Source organism: Leguminivora glycinivorella, chromosome 5 (genome assembly GCF_023078275.1).
Source record: "Leguminivora glycinivorella isolate SPB_JAAS2020 chromosome 5, LegGlyc_1.1, whole genome shotgun sequence".
In the NCBI taxonomy this organism is placed as follows: domain Eukaryota; kingdom Metazoa; phylum Arthropoda; class Insecta; order Lepidoptera; family Tortricidae; genus Leguminivora; species Leguminivora glycinivorella.
Window position 1 is genome coordinate 13,943,520 of NC_062975.1, and position 18,975 is coordinate 13,962,494.

An 18,975-nucleotide genomic window follows, 5' to 3' on the forward strand; every position below is an offset into this window, starting at 1 on the left:
TTTGACTGAACTTCCAATGTTGCTTTTTAAGCTGTTTGTGAAATTGCTGGGTTTTGATAGACTTCATTTAGCACTACAAGCTGTTCGTTTAATTTTTGGTTACAAAAAATCATACAAGGCCACTTGCAGGGGTCATTGACTCCATTTGCTAACGCAATCGCAACTACACGCTCGCAATAGTAAGCTAATTCAAAAATGAACCAATAGAATATCAATAAATGAATAAAGTGAATGTTCTAACAGTGGACATATCTGCTTTTCTATACTTATATTTGGAGATTATTCGATGTTGACTATTGAATTTGGACGACAAGACGACAATTTTTTTTATGTTTGGTGTGATGACTCTGGTTTTAATTTTAATATTTGTTTAATACGTGTTATACCCATTATGTTTTTACTTAATCACATAGGAAAACTCTATATTTATTTTAAAGTTGGCTTAAAGTAGTTAAACCAATATATTTAGTTACAGTAATTTTGTTACATAGATTTTAATGGCTTACATTATTGAAAAATCCACTACGCATCAAAATGATTTACTGTTCTATCATCAAACCTGATTGCAATACAACGTAATGATAAATGCCCTTCACAAGCATCCGATAAAAAAGTTAATAATGCTGCAATACGTAGTAAATTCTTCCAACGAACAATTTCCGTGTTGTCATTTCGAAATACATAAAAGAATGTTGAGAAGCATGAGATTTCATAAAATGTTATTCATACGGTTGTGCAAGCCGGGTCGATGGCCGGCGTATTTACTTTATAAGCCAACGAAAGTTCGGGCAAACTTCGAGCCGCCGACGAAAGTGACCACGTGTGAGGTTCGACTTGTTTTGCGTTGTGGTCGAAACTTGACTCATTTGGAGCGTGTACATGGGAGCCTGCACTTCTTGTTACTTCTATATAAAATGTATTTTATTGATTTGTACATTTCAAATCATATTTAATTAAGTGGAATATTAGTCTATCATTAAATAGTTATTACTTATTTATAAAAATACATTACTCTGAAATAAGTCATTTCGCTTACACGGGAGCCACTTTTAGTTACTTCTACGTAGTTAGATAGTATTTGTTTTGATGATCTGTTATTTTTAAATCATATTTGATATAGTAGAAAAGTATATAGTATATGATCAAGTAGTTATTACTTATTTATAAAAATACATTACTTGCAGACTGTATGTATAATTCATTCAATCTGAAATCAATCACTTGTAAATACCAACTTGATATACATCTGGACTGGGTTCTCTATAGTAAATATTGCGTAACAAATATTGTGCAATATTATGGTTACGAAGCAACAAAAAAGTAGACATATCCGAAACCCCCGAATAGTTTTTGTCGAAAAAGCTTCACGGTAGGAATATTCCACAGCGATGTTGGAGCTAGGCAGCGAACTACGGAGAGTGGTCCAGGGTTGCCAAATAACGCTATATTTACAAACAAGCATGAAAAAGCTACAAAATGGATTGCTTCTTGTAAATCAATATTGGATGTAGCTTGAATAGACTGTATTTAATCAAAAATCCAATTAAGTTTAGGTATCCAAGCGACATAAACAGAAACGGGGAAATTCTTTGATTGATTATGTTTATATTATCTGTATATAAAATGTTTGATTAATATGCAATGTATAAAAAATGAACCCGATTTTAATTTAATATGATGACATTAATTACACAATAAAGCTGCACAACTAGTACCTAATAAAAATACTTTTACTTGACACAAAGTAACCTAGAGTTAGCAAAAACAAAGTACTTTTAGTTTCATACTCTGACTCATCGGATCCAAATATCAAATCTAGACCAGGTCAAGAATCAAGTAACGCTTTTCCGTAGCGTTGACTAATTTTTTTAAGGACTATACATAGCAGTCACTTTCGTAAAACTAGTGCCTACGCAAAATCTTGGGATAAGTTGTCAAAGCGGACCCCAGGCTCCCATGAGTCGTGGCAAATGCCGGGATAACGTAAGGATGATGACAATATATGTATGTATTCTCATTTTTTTATTAAGACAAACATAAAGATTTAAAATTCAAACGTATGACGCTTCCATACAAAATGAGCTATGCTCTCATTTTAAGATGGAAAATATTGCGTGGAAATTTCAAAATAAAACTAACACAAAAACAATATAGGTAAATCAAAATTTGAATTGGGAAAAAAAAAACAGAAACAGAAACATGAAAAAAAAAATTAAATAGGGGAGTCAAATTTAAAAATCCGATTGTCTATGGTCACAACAGTAAGCAAACATGTGTTAACCGTTATTATTTATTAATATTAGATCATGAGATCAGTCATTGCAGTTATTAAAGTTAAGAAAATCTGTTACTGAGTAGAAACAGTGCTCGTTTAAAAACTCAATCAGGTTTTTCTTAAAGACAACTTCGTTATCCGTCAACCTCAGCGATTTCGGCAAACAATTATATATTTTCGGCGCCATTGAAAAGAAACTTTTTTGAAAAAGAGCCGATTTACCAGGTACTGGGTGTATTTTGTCACAATTTCGTGCCCCCGTAAGGTGCCTGAACAGATGCATATTTCTTTTAACAAACATAGCTGTTTCTAGAATATATAAATCAAACACAGTTAACACTTTAAGTTGCTTAAAATATGGTCTACAGCTGTTAGTGCGTCTCAACTTACAAAATGCATCAAGTAAGCTACTCAACAAATATTGGCACATATATTTTAGCCTACTACATACATACCTGTACACAGTAATGATCATTTCTATGTTTTTAGCTTTTTAGATCAATCGTGCTTCACAAATATTTGCGCGTGCACAAATCGTGATTATGTCTTCTAAATATGTAAATATTCACTAAGCATATGTTAAACACAGCGTAAATTAATATAAGTAGGTTTTTGAAATTTGGAAAACTGTGTAATTATTACCTTTCCGAACACTTTCCTTTATTGCTTAGATAAATCACATTCATACCGTTACGTGAAAAAAATATTTTTTGTGAAATTTTAAGAAGTATTTGTCTATGTTTTCAAACAAAAGCTCGTAGAACAGTGGTCAATTCTATCAAGTTTTTGGAGAAAAAATACCTTAGGTCATTTAGAGATTTATGTTCAATATAAATCATTCAAAACAAATTCATCGTGCATGCACCAATAAAATATTGGCATGATGTGCTACAAAGCAATCTAAGCGTTCTTAAAAGATCACTGAAATATCATTAACCTATACAGATGAGATTATTTACAAATTTAATATAGACCTTAACTTGAAATTGTGTATTCATAAATTTTTGGGAGAAGTATGATATTTCTACCCATCCCTTGTAACAAATATAGTCTGCCCGCTATTTTAAGATAAAATAATAAAAACTGGCCAATTGGTAATTGGCTTGCTCTCAACCTTTGCTACCAAACTAGCTTATGATCTACCAATCTACTTTGACGCTAGATACATATTTTTCATAATTAAATTGTGACTGTATTCACATCCTACATGCTGTGACTATGACAATTGACTCCATCCATTTTCCTAAAAAATATGCTTAGACTATGTTTTTCTTCGACTTCTTCTTCTTCTTCTTCTTCTTTTTTATTTGTACTTTTCTATATTATTATGTGTAGTTTTTAGTTGAATATCGACGTTTAGAGACCTTATACATCTCTAATCATTGTAGTAGCCTAATACTTTAGTTATAACTTAGAATTAGTATTAGCTATTGTAATTGCAATTCAACTTGTACATTGACGTGTAAAAGTGCCCCTGTGGCCTATTTGCTGAATAAATGATTTGTGATTTGTTGACACCAGACTCAGTGGTAGTCAACCCTGGCGCGGCAGGCTTGCGCGATTCGTTCTCTCTGACTCCATCCATTTTCCTAAAAAAATATGCTTAGACTATGTTCTTCTTCGACGACTTCTTCTTCTTCTTCTTCTTCTTTTTTTGTATTTGTACTTTTCTATATTATTATGTGTAGTTTTTAGTTGAATATCGACGTTTAGAGACCTTATACATCTCTAATCATTGTAGTAGCGTAATACTTTAGTTATAACTTAGAATTAGTATTATCAATTGTAATTGCAGTTCAACTTGTATATTGATATATACAAATACATGCCCCCATGAAGGGGTAGGCAGAGCACATGAAACTATAACTAGTACTTGTATATTGATGTGTAAAAGTGCCCCTGTGGCCTATTTGCAGAATATAGTTATTTGTTTTACAAGGGATCAAAGTTGTTGTTTAAATATTGATACCCGAGCAAGCGAAAGATTCCAGTGGAATCTTGAGCGTTGCGAGGGTATCAAGGCACGAAGATTAAATAAACTTTGCCACCGAGTGAAACACAAAATTTTTCACCACACCAACATTATGAAAATATGAACTGTAAAACATCAAAATAAATAAAATACTTTAATTTATTTAACGTTTATTATTCAAAATCATTATTTATACGTGAATTCCAATACCCAGCTTTAGACATCAAGTTAAAATTTGTATGAAATTACTTTGCATTCTTGTGGATAAAATGCAATTTTGCTGTTTTCGAATAGCAAAGAAATAGCCTTTATCAGTTGGTGTGGTGAAAAATGATTTGTGATTTGTTGACACCAGACTCAGTGATAGTCAACCCTGGCGCGGCAGGCTTGCGCGGGTGACGTAATCGCGCGGTTCGATACTCTCGAAAGGCACGGGGTCGACGCCCGCTAGACGCGGAGCCTACCGCTCAATTAAACATTCCGCACTTATGTACGCTTTGTCGATATTTTACATGGTTATCGCGGGCGTTGTGTTGGCGCGGTTTGTTGATAATGTTGGGCTTACGTTTTTATATTTGGCATTGTATTCAGAAAGGGTTATGTATGATTATCGATATGCACCTACAACTACATAAAAAATGTTGAGATCAATTAATTCATTTTGAATCTTCTAGTGACAATTATTTTTTTACTGGCTGATGAGATAGTTCCAATATGATTTGTTTTATGATTTTCTAATAGGAACGATATTTTTATTAACAATGTAAATTGTTTGTACAAATGCTTATACCTACTTAAGTATTGACACAATATTTTGTCTTAATCTAGTTAAATAAAAAATACAATAATACGAAGTAGATAGACACATAAAATGCCTTTATAATAAATATAATATGTACTAGTTGAATGATAAAATATTATGGTAATTGAAGCAATTTAAAAATATTTTAAAGAAATTCGAGCAATCCAAATCGCTAACTTGGTAATTTTTATACTCTTATTAAACAAAACTGTTTTATCGAATGCACAGACAAGTCCAATCAATAATACTTATATCCTAATAAGAAGTAAAATAATTTTCTATTAGCAATAAGAACTACTAAGAAAGCCACCTACGAGTTCTACTTGTACTCAAAATATTTGGAGCCATACATTTGGTCAAGGCTGTATTTAAACACCGATCCACTTCCACGGCCCAAATCCAACGCCATAACTCAGCATAGCTCGTCAACGCTACGCGTTAAGATGATATTGGACGCATAGTTTAAATACAAACGTTTTAAGCATTATCTAATATAGAATCCAATTTAGATATTTTTTAAAGAGAAATGTACTGTTACTAGTTGATATGAAATTAAAAACTGACCAACATTACGGAGGTGAACGTTAGGGGTGAAAAGTTCTATTCTTTGGTTTATATTTAACTACGACTTAATTCTATTTTTAGTAGCGCTTTGCGTCGCTCTACTAAGCATTTCCATTTCTTGATCATCTCGGGTTTTGAGTTTTATCTGACTAGTGAGGAACTACTCAAATCAAAAAACATACTGTCAAATTGATTTCTAGTTTTGAAATTTACAAGTTAGCTAGAATTATTCCAGTTCTTCACCATCACCAACGAGGTCCCGATAATAAATAGATATATCGTTTGCATATGTTGTAGCAAAAAGTTCACCAAGCTCAGTGATCCACTATCCTCTTAAGTATTCCATAAACAAATAAATAATGGGCAAGTGCAATAATGAGAATAACGAGTCCAAGTGAGAGGCGAAGGGCCCGAGTTACACAAGGGTTACAAAACTGTGGCAATGAACGCGGGTGAACCTGAACCTTGCGAACCGCTACTCGCTGGGGGCGGCAGGCGTCGGCAACCTGCGCTGATGCACTTCTTAAGCGATCATATCAAAATATTAATTTAGTAAGGGTGTATCCCCCGTGTGGTTATGGACTAAGAATTTCACCACCCCCTTTCCTTTCTCATTAGTGTCGTAGAAGTCGACACTAGGTTTTGGGTTCAATTGTGATGTGGGATGTTGGTGAAGGTTTCTACTATGTGGCATCTTAAACCATCATAATTCCATATTAACTAGTATTTACTACGCCTTAATTTCTATTTCGCATAGGCAATATTTTTATTAGAACAAGAATCCGATTAGTAAAACTAGCGTAAGATCTTTGACGGCTTATGCCTGAAAATGACAAAAAGATTTTCTCTCATATATCCAGCGTGAGAGCTGTTTAGTCTGGCAACATCAGTAGATATTCTGTAAGTAATTCTGGACATGCTACAAAAAATAATTTGTGCTTACGACACTGTCATCTTCATCTGTGTTCTCGTCAGTATCATGCTTGTTGGTACGTTGGATTCAGCCATTTTTAAACTATTTACATTGAAGTCAACTCGCCATTTTTTTACATCTGCCTATGTTCCGGAGAAGATAAATATCTCTCAAGTAGATGCGATAGATGTTCAACTCACTCCCACTTAGTTTAGCCTTGATACCCGCATCTACTATTCTAGTTTTCAGAACAAGTCTAGTTAATTATCAATCTTAAGAAAAAATAATTTGACATTAATAATAATTAATTATTCGTCTTTTTTTTGCTATAATACCTACCAACAAAAACTTTATCTTTAATCTTTCAAACTACATATATATGTGTTATGTATTACTACCAAAACTAAAACAATTTAAGTTAGGTATTCTAATTGTAAAAAACAATTGCAAAATAAACTAATAAAGTGCAGTTGCAACAAAAGGTGCGCCGTCCCTGCATATCGTGCGCAGGCGCACGCGGAAACGTCGCAGCGATCACTGCGCCGGCGGGCAGTTATGCGGAAACACGCTCGCAGGGCTCAACACGTGCCATCGGTGGACTTTAAGGGCTACCTGGATTTTGTCATCGATTTTTGAGCCGTTACTCCTACTAATTAGAGAGTACATTCATAAACTCACGGCTGTTTTCCCAAACGGGGAAGGTAGAGCACATGAAACTGATAAATTTTCATTTTATTTTTGGCAATTAAGGGTTGAAAGAACACAAAATTCTATGCCATTTCCTACTCCTACGACACCAACAGAAAGAAAGACCGAAATTCTTAAAGCTTAACCAGGCAATTAGTGAACAGGCATTTTCTGGGCGAGCTCACTTCATTGTAGGCCACGTCTTTGCCTTTGGCTAGTCTGTGGTCAAGAGTAAGCCCATTTATATTAAACTAGCTTTTACCCGCGGCTTCGCCCGCGTAATAAAAGTATTCATTAAGATTTTCATTTGGATCCGTAGGGACCGTAGGTTTCTCTGTAGGTATATTTATCTGCGATTATTTCGATTGCACATAATACTTTTGCTTGCAATGATTGTAGAAATATTACACATCGACCACAGCGTAGGTAATTCTATATACGCTGGGGAAACCTTTATAAACATCCCACATAGCCCGTATTTCGACACTATGATCGGTGGGTAAAAAGTACTTTTTTCTATTATCCCTTACAATTTTTTACATTTTGCTTATACTTAGCGCAAACGTAATCTTCAAGCAAGCAAACAACGATCGTCTTAGAGCACATTGATTGTAAGAGACCGCCGACCGATTATCCGTATCCCGCTAACGATACCCATATTATCCGTATCCGTATCGCTATCGCTATCCCTATCGCTATCCCTATCGCTATCCCTATCGCTTTCCCTATCGCTATCCCTATCGCTATCCCTATCCCTTATCAAGATGTTTAATGATATAACACTTTAAGTTCTCGCGCTTTGTACACATATTTAAAGTCACATACAGGTCGAACGCGATTAATTAACATTATTTTACCTTTTTTTCCAACGTTTCGGCCAGGTTGCACTGGCCGTGGTCGCGGAAGACTGACGTCCCAGCAAAATGTCACCGGAGATGTAAACAACACAAAACTACCCGATATTAATTTATATAAATGTTCGGGGTAGACAAATAAATATAATCTACCCGCTTTTAGTTAATGTTTATTTCCCACCATGTTTATTTTAAAGGTAAAAATAATGTTAATTAATCGCGTTCGACCTGTATGTGACTTTAAATATATGTTTAATGATTTCTTATCAAGTGCTAAAATATAAAGTTTCATGGTTTTATCATTTAAAATTAAGAAATCCCATACAAACTTTCAACCTCTTTTTCAACCCCTTTATCCCTTTTTTTTCGAAATAAAAAGTAGCCTATGTTCTGTCTCAGGGTCTAAAGATTGTCTGTTCCAAATTTCATCAAAATCGGTTGCGTGGTTTAAGCGGGAAAGCGTAACAGACAGACAGACAGAGTTACTTTCGCATTTATAATATTAGTATGGATAGTATAGTATTATAGTATAAATAGTATAATAGTATATATAGTATATAGTATAGTATGGATAAATAAAAAAAAATGGTCGCGCGATGAATGATAAAACATCTGGCCGTCCCTATCGCACTTACTAATGCGATAGGGACGGCCTAGTATTTTATCGTCTATCGCGCGACCATGCTACCCGTGCAGTAACATATGATATGACTATTGTCAGGAGGGCGCTGTTATTCTGATGTATGCGACGACAGTTCAGTATAAGGTACAGCGGGACGAAACTCGACTGGGGGCAAATGTAACTGGTACATATCTTCCATGTTTTACAATGTTTGCGTTATCAAATAGAGTGTCCACCGGTTATATATGGTAGGCGTGTTCAGTAGATAGGAAGATATATATAGAACTCAGCATCATAGTGTAATAATGGAAAAATTAGATCAGTTCCCGACTTCATAGCCTGGAGCATCGTCGGAAGGTTGCCAGCTTATCGGTATTTTACAGGATATATTTCGGAGAGTGCGCTGAGGAACTGTACAACCTTGTTCCTCCGTCCCCATTTCACCTTAGGACCACCAGACAATCGGCAATGCGACATCGCTTCACGGTTAGTATTCCAAAAATACGCACTAAACGTTTCGCTTCAACATTTATTTTGCGAACCGCCAAAAGTGGAATGCCCTGCCTGAGTCTGTGTTCCCACATGAATACAATCCAGGTCTCTTTAAAGCAAGAGTAAATAGGTATCTCATAGGTAAGCGTGATCCACCGTAGACCGCATCATCACTTACCATCAGGTGTGATCGTGGTCAAACGTCTACCTATTCATACTAAAAAAAAAAAAAAAGTTGAAATTGCCCTCGTCGAGATTTGCCCCGCTGTACCTTGTATGAAGAAAATAGTTCTTAACTCGTCACCACACGGGTACGGGTACTATGTATAAAACAAACTAATACGAGTATCGGTTATCCATTCTTCTTTTGGTCCATTTTATTGGCCTGTTTGTTTCAAAAATACAGCGTTCAAATATGCAAAACTAAGGTACAAAACAACAGAACAATAAATATTTATAATGCATAGAGTTAAGGTTAAAAAAATTTACACATATTTATGACCTCGACTGTACCTGAACTATTATAGAATGATTTTCCGGCATTCAAATAATAAGATTCGTAGTACAAGCAGGTTCTTTACATATTACATATAAATGCAAACATAAAATCCGCATATAATGTAAGACATCCGACATTGCGCTTTCATTATCCCTTGCATACGAATGCAACAAGTACCAATGTGTAATAACTAGTATGAAATAAACCCAGGCATATACTAGGAGATTTGCCAGCGAGCAATGGAGCGCAGCATACTTGGAGTCCGTAGAATCGATCGGATAAGGAACACGGAGCTGCGCTCCAAAACAGGTATCGCAGATGTTGGTGTGAAGGCAGCCAAGCTGAAGTGGGATTGGGCGGGACACGTCTGTCGGATGCATCCGGAGAAATGGGCCAAGGTAGCGACCGAATGGGTGCCACAAATTACCAGAGGCCGAGGTAGACCAAAGATGAGATGGCGGAAAGACCTGGACTCATTTTGTGGCGGCTGGCGAGAGCATGCACAGAGCCGTGACGAGTGGCGGAAAACAGGGGAGGCCTTTGCCCAGCAGTGGGACACACTATAGGCTATTAAAAAAAAAATACTAGGAGATAAAAATCGGCAATACTAGCAAGTCAGAAAAAATTGCTCGATTTCTCTTATAGAGGAATAAGTAATTTATGTTTAAATATACGCATGTATTAATGTTAATATATCTCGAGTCATATCAGGCCCCGTAGCCGAATGACATTTGCATTTCTGCGACGCGAAACGAAATCGAAACGCCGCAGAAAGGTAGTCTGATTCTGTCGCGCCAAGAGCGATAGAGATAGTCTAGCTACGAAAGAGATAATATCGTGAGCATTTGTGCATTCGGCTACGCACACAGGCATGAGTGCTCGCGGCGGCTAGATTGAGTGCTAGCCACTACGAACACTCATGCCTGATGATGAGTCTCCATATAACTCGAAATATGTCTCCAGCACGGGAAGCATGGTCGCGCGATAAATGATAAAACATCTGGCCGTCCCTATCGCACTTATTAATAGTGCGATAGGGATGGCCTGATATTTTATCGTCTATCGCGCGACCATGCTTCCCGTGCAGCAGCGATATATTAACGAGAGTACATCCGTACATTTAAATATTTGAATATGTATCACAAAAGGTCAGCGTCTATAATTATCGCCTATTTTTTTTCTGTGGTGGCGGCGTGCACAGTCTCGTGAACAAAAACTGCGAAGGGTACGGCCGAACCTTGCTTATGTACTATCAGCTGCAAAAGTGCGTGGTGAATTTATCAATGAATTCATTCACAATTTTTCCATGCAATTTTGCAGCTGATCTAGTATACATATCTGCAGCCATCAGTTTTCTCTTACTCGCCTTATATTACACACAAGGGATAAGATGGCGTATGCTATTCTTTTTTTAAGCCAGCTTTACACGGTATAAGATACATATGATATATCGGTACAGTCACCTTGTATAATATGTTACTCTTCGAAGGCCGCAAATATTGGGTTGGTAAGAAAGTAATGAGCGAATCATAACCAATATTGTAATTTTTATTTAATTTATTATTTTAATCATTTATCAAAAATATAACGGCCTTCGTTATCTACTACTTGTCTCCATCGTTCTGGTAAAGAATGAATAGCATCGGCGAAGAAGTTCTTAGGTTTAGATTCAAAAAACTCAGCTATGTACTGTCGTAGATGGGCTTGATCATCGAACTTTTTTTCATTCAAGGCATTGCTTAGCGATCTGAACAATGCGTAATCCGTAGGTGCCAAGTCTGGAGAGTACGGTGGATGAGGTATCACTTTCCAACCTAGCTCCAATAGCTTTAGCCGAGTCACTTTTGCAATGTGTGGGCGAGCATTGTCGTGTAAGAAAAAAACTTTAGCATGCTGTGGACGATTCTGACAGATTTTTTGGTTTAAATTGTCAAGCTGATTACAGTATACTGATGCGGTAACAGTCATTCCACTTGGTAGGAGTTCCCAGTGAATAATACCATGAATATCCCACCAAACGGACAGCATAACTTTTTTCGGCTGAGGCTCTGTTTTTGGTGCCTCTATTCCTTTTTCGTTTGGAGCTAGTCACTGACGTTTGCGTGTGTGATTTATATATAAGACCCATTTTTCATCTCCAGTGATAAGATGGTCCAACCAGTTGAATGTGCGGCGAAAAGACAGAAGTTGTATGCAGATATCGGCACGGCGGTTTAGTTGATCTCTATCAAGTTCGTGCGGTATCCAAACACTGTATTTGTAGTTTTTTCCCAACTCGTGTAAATGTGTTTCTATGGTGACATAAGAGCAGCCTAACTCGGTAGCAAGAAAATATAATTATATATGTATGACACGCTCTGCTGACGAATAAGATCTTGTCAGAAGTTTTTGCGGTCTTCGAACAGTAACATATTGCGTACGTACATGTACAAGCAACAAGAAAACAAGAAACAGAGAAAAGAGCATTAAGTGGGCATCACGAAATGGGCCCAACTCAGCATATTCCTAGCTGAAATGAAATGAAATTGCTGGTGACTGTAGGTATCGCCTATTACAGTGGTGGTCAAAGTACGGACCACGGGCCAAGTCCGGCCCATCAAGGGATTGTATCTGGCCCGCCACTGCTCCTTCAAAATAGTGTGTACTATGGCCAGCACTTTAGTAAAAATGTACTTTTGGTGTAAATCTGGCCCGCCTCTAAAATTCCTTCATATATTTGGCCCCCAGTGAAAAAAATGTACCCACTACTGGCCTAGTATATCCCAACTGTAAGCAAGTACATATTATGTAAAGCTTCGGACATATTTGCGATTCCCGGGTACAGTTGCGGCGACGCGGAAGGCTTTTTGCGGCCATGTTTTATTGATAGCGTCCCGGCTCCTGCTGTCTTATTTATACTCGACCGTTACAGCATCCTATGGCGGGTGCCTTTTTACATCCTGTATTAACTTTACCGCTTACACGAACGACTTGTCTGGTCTTGGACCTAAGAAGCTTGCATCACGAAATGTGCTTCCAAAGACATGTGATTGAAATGGAAAAATGTTGATAAATATTAGTGAGAATAGATCAAGTTTGTAATAAACTTCTTTATATATACTTAAGATCTCTGACATTAATAAAACTATAAAAGCAAGACATTAGTAAGGGTGTTGTATAAATTTCATATTTTTATTTGTCAAAAATTTGACGACTACACGATCATTTCCAATCATCACCAATTATTTTAAATAAAATATGAACACCGGGGCCCGTTTCTCAAAAGGTACAAGCCTTGTATTACAAGTGCGCAAACTGTCAAATCGTATGGGTTGTCATGGAAACACACTCGTAATACAAGGCTTGTACCTTTCGAGAAACGGGCCCCTGCAATTTAAGGATCAAACTACTAAATTCAATAATATTAAAACCTCTCTCGTCACAATCAGTTTCTTTTGTAACAAAATATCCAAGGACGGCTTCTTGGTGGAATGTTATACAAACGACATCAACGCGCGCGTGATCTAATGAACGAATAACATCGTACCCTTTTGTGTATCCATTACACAACACTCACAATAACCACACGGGTTTTCAGTGTCATGGCAATACTAATAATAGTTTCATTACAGGAAGTTTATTAAATACTAGCTTTTGCCCGCGGCTTTGCTCGCGTTAGAAAGAGACAAAAAGTAGCCTATGTCACTCTCCATCCCTTCAACTATCTCCACTTAAAAAATCACGACAATTTGTCGCTCCGTTTTGCCGTGAAGGACGGACAAACAAACAGACACACACACTTTCCCATTTATAATATTAGTATGGATATGGATGTACCATTCCAAAATTACATGACATTATATTGAAATATTTTTAGAAAAGCTAAACCATCAACTACAGTATTTACCTCTATATACTACAGTATTATTGATTTCATATGTTAGATACTGAAAAGACTGGTTATAGGCACCTATTTAATCCCATTAAGGGATAAGTTCGCCTACATTGTATATTACTGACTCTGTAACTGTGTCTCTTTTGTTTCCTTTATGTACAATAAAGCTTATACATACATACATATTTAAAATAATTTGTAAGTTAGAGTTCAGTTAAGGTTTACAGTTTCTGTTATGCTATCACTCCATTTATTCCGCGCGAAATACCAGCACATATCCCATGTACTCGCATACTCGTGACTCATAATTTCGAATGTAACTCATAAAAGTTATGGTACTTCCTGTATTAACAATTATAATAACTTAAAAACTTGCAACCAAATTCGAAGTCAAATATTAGATCTAGACACGATATGCGTCGGGTATAAATTATCTATGTTGTAATATAAAACTTATAGATTACTTTTTCTGAAACTTCACATCGTTAACACATCGGCATCGTATCAAGACATTTTAATACACCAAATACGACAGATTATTGTCCCGGAGCTGTAAGTTCACATTTTTGACACATGACAGCGTCCACAAAACATAAACTCGGGCGACCTAATGAAATTTTAAATAAGATCCTGTAATAATATTTATAAAAATCAAGTACTTAAAAACAACATTTCGCTTACTTTAAACATAATCTAACACATGTTAAATTTTTGCGGATCTTCGTTAGTGAGTATTTTTAACCCCCGACGCAAAAACGACGGGGTGTTATAAGTTTGACGTGTTTGTCTGTCTGTTTGTCTATCTGTCTACCTGTTTGTCTGTCTGTCTGTCTGTCTGTCTGTCTGCGTGTGTGTCTGTCTGTGGCATCGTAGCTCCTGAACGGATGAACCGATTTAGATTTAGTTTTTTTGTCTGAAAGCTGAGTATGCCTTAGCCATGTTTCATGAAAATCGGTTCACTAGGTCACGGTCGGGGGTTTTAATTTTGTGGTTAGGTTATACGATATTAATTTATCACGCAGGATTTACTTATTATGTCATTTATCATTCATTTTTATTTTTAAACTAGTGCCGTTGCAGAGTCTGTCATTTCGATTCAAATGACATTTCAGTAAGTTGATAGAAATCGTATATTTGTTTAAGCGCCTCCTTGTACATGGGGCCTAATCGATTCAACCAACTCGTAATTAATCGCTAGATTTGGCAAACGATACGTCTTATCCACATCGCAACATACCAGGGGCGGCTCACTCCGCCGCGCTACAAGTACATCCTGGCGGCCGCGAGTTCGCGGCCTACTCAGGGGTGGCGCGCGTTCTCACGGAACGCACGTTCGCTCTTTCTATTGTTACTTTACGTCGCGAGTTTTTTTAAGGTTCATATGCGATGTCCGCGTGTGAAATGGCTAATAAATAATAATACTTAGTTAATTAGACATCATGAATAAAATAAATACCATAGGACATTCTTACACAGATCTACTACTGATTAAGTCCCACTGAAAAGTTCAATAAGGCTTGTAATGTTGGAACTTGAATAAAAATATATAAATACAGTATATATTTGTACTTAGAAAGTAGCCAAGACTTGAATATAATAGTATAAAATTTTATGTGAGTATTAATTCATTTTAATCCATAGGTAACCCTACCGCCGGACGCCGCGCACGTGCGGCCCGTTTCTTTGTAAGAATTTTGTAGGTATTTAAAAAGGCGGCATTTCGTGAACATCAAAGCAGTGGGCCTTCTGTACTTGTACTATTATATATTCTGTGAACATACTTCAAAACAAATGTGTCAAAAATGTGAACTTACAGATCCGGGAAAATAAGTACATATATGCACTTTTCTTAAATTTTATAATTGAGTTGTTTCAAAAACTTCTCTGGCATGTAACAAGTTCGTTAAACGATGTGAATACGGTCACTTGGTATTTTTGAACCCAACTTGGATGACTCACGCCACACGTACAACTTCATTTCTGACAGCATTTTTCGTTATTCATTTGTTCTTGACTTCTTGTTCATTAAGAGGCTATAGCCTAGCTAGGGCGGTTTGTTCTCCATACAAATTTATACCTAGTTTTTTCTCTTGATGAATACTATATCAAATACTTTTAAATACATGAGTACCTATTCAAGTTTTTGGTGTCTTTAATTCATTGCTACGTTTTTTTACCCTTCGTTAGGTTTTTAAAAGATTGACTTATTGAAGAGTTTTTGTTTAAAATCCTTTTGCTTTCCTATTTTCCAAAAAAAAAAATTATGAAGAAAAAAACTAAGCTGTTATGCGTATAAACATGGACTTTATAACAGTATTTTAAATAATGAGAATATCGCATGTGGTGACGGGTTAACAATTTCACCACCCCCTTACATCCCGTGGGTCTCGAAGAAGTTGACTTTAGGATACGGGGATATTGCTGCGTAGGCGAGAGGCTGGCAGCGTGTCACTGCAATGTAACATTTTTTTTACGTTTGCAACCCCTTATTTGAGAGAAACCCCAAGAAAGGCACTGAATCTTGTCTAGTTTCATATACTCTGCCTACCACTTTATAGGATACAGGAAAATTTGTACGTATGTATGGATGTGTATGTATGATAATATCCAGGGAGGAAAACGAGGAGTACTTTTGTGTGATCAACCACTTTTGGGGCCGTAGTCCCCTTTCCACTTAAATGACCTGCAGTTATCTCGAAATCACTGGCCGCTTTATGTGAACGGTGAATTGAAAACAACACATTATGCAGTGATTCGTCAAAACAAAGACGTTGAACTCAAAAAAATATATATGTACATTGTAATTGCAATTGTTTTTGAAAATTATAATTTGAAGTTTATTCATATATCAAGACATATTTTTGTTACTTACTTTATACTCGGGATATACCTACGATGAAATACTTGATTATGAACTGCTTTTATACCTTGATTCCTAAACTCTAATTTGTATATTAAATGTATTAATGTAAATTTAAACCTGTTCATTGCTAAAAGTGGCACTGAACCTTAAGCAGTTTCACGTTCTCAGTCTACGAGTACTTTTATGTAAAAACTAGGAAAACTATAATAGTATAAATATTAATAATCACTAAATGCTTTATCAAGTTAATTTTCTATCGGCAATATTTAATACTAGTCCCTTGTTTTTTAAGCATCTATTTTGTAATTTTAGACCTTTTCTTTACACTTAAATATTTGTTGTGTGATTTAAATACCAGGTTCTCATTTCCTCTCAATCACGGTCGTACTCTACACCGCTCTGCCTCGTGTCAGTACAAGATGGCAGTTTCGCGCCAAACGGACACGCCAAGCTCAAAACGTCGTATGTGCCCCTTACTTAAGTTATACTTACGTCGTTTGGGAACTGCGTACTCAAACGGCGAGGTCGACGACCGAGCGTATACTCGATAAAAGTAAAACTCTTGATCTCGCCATTATATACTTTTAAAATCAAATAAACTTACACATTTTTAAACTGTACACCAATGGAATAAGGTCAACAATTGTATATACATTTGTAAACTGTATACAAATCTTGTTTACTCTGTTTATACAGTTGCAGCGACGCTAAATGTTAGTTAAGATATTGAATTACTTGGTGCCTAGTGAATCTTTAATTTGTTTGAATGGACTACTTTATCTTTGTGCTTGAGTACATAGTTACATACAGATGGTTAAGTAGGTAACTTAAAAATTATTAATAATAGAATAATTAAGGAGCAGAATAATTAATGGATATATTATTATATAAATATATTAAACATATTTGGATAAGTACTACATATCCACATATTAGTATACCTTTAGATACGGCATGTACATGTTACAAAAAAAAAGGAAATTTACTGAATATAATTTGAATGTATCACGTGTTTAAAAAAAACGTTGCTTTGTCATGTAAGTATAAGTAGACCAACGAAAATGGAACATGAACAATTAAAAGCACGAGTATACATAGAAGTGCAATAACTTTCTGAGTAATACATGTCCAGTTCCTGCTTAACAACAGAACGACCTTGCTGGTTGGTCGGCTAGTAATAGACGCTAATTTCAGTCATGAAGTATATTTTTAGCCATCCCACTACACTTTCCTCAATTAAACCTGAAACAAAATAAAACCGCGAAGCGTCAAAGATTTTCATTTCATTAAAAGCGCCGAGCGGATGAAAAGTGAATCAGCGGTGCGGCCACTCGCGGGCGTTGACCCGACGAATTTTCGTTTCGTTCGGCGCGGACGCAATTTTCCCGCCACCGCGCCACGTGCCCGCTAAAGCCTTATTTTGTGTACAATCGAGAATGTTATTCAACTAATTGAGAGTTCTTTATCGGGCGTCGGGAATTATATATTTCATGATTATTTGCACGTTTTAAAAAAACTGACATAGTTCCATTTTGAATCATTTCTATCGACTTTATTTATGTCTTATAAATCGATAAACGCCTCCTTTTCTAGTTTGATTCTCTTATATTTCTAGTGTGAAACCAGTAGTATAATATGTATAGACTCTGCAATACGTAATGGCCTTACATTTTATTAACTTTTGTGTTTACGTAGTTCAATAAAGATTATAATATTATATCGAATTCACCTGTTTGGACAGCTGTGTAGTGAAATTGATTGTATAAAACTTACAATACCTACCTTGTACCTACAATTTCCATTTGTTATAATATCAAACACCGAAGATTTTAAACGCAGACAAAATTGGAATAGGTACTAGGTTATTTTTAAGCACAAAGCTACGTTAAGTGTTTCAAATATTTTCTTTTATTTTACAGAATCTGGTTGTAATAATTATGTTTGCTACGAAATATTAAATTAGATTTCCCAAATCTATTCACAGCCTTAAACAGCAACGCGATATGCCTGCAAATCCACATCCTGCCACCTAACCGATGATGTCAATCATCTGATTCTTATCCTGCCGCCATTGTCTCCGATTATCAAAACCAACTCATTGTTAGTTTATGCTACCCTCAATAAAGTTTCCGTTATGAAATGTCTGTCAATATATCATAAAACCATGCCAAATAAGTAATCAGATATGATCTGTTTTAAACCTGAGTAAGTCCGGATGTTATTGGCAAAATATCCTGCAGTACTAACTGCCTTTTCATCAAAAGGATTTAACATGGTTGTTATGCCAGGAAGTTGCTATTCTGTGAACGGAATAGAAGAGCAAAGCTGAAAGTATTATATCAAATCAATTGAACCCTTTCCAACTGAAGAAATTGAGGTTTGCTAAATAAATTTCGAATTTTAATGACATATGTTAAAATTGACAATTATTTGTTAATAACCCGCTAACAACCTCACGGTCGTATCAGCTCGGGTGTAAAGGGATAAATGTCAAATTCAATCTGGATTTACTATTATTTTCATTGTACTTCCTAATTGTTCAGTTGCCCGTGTGGTGA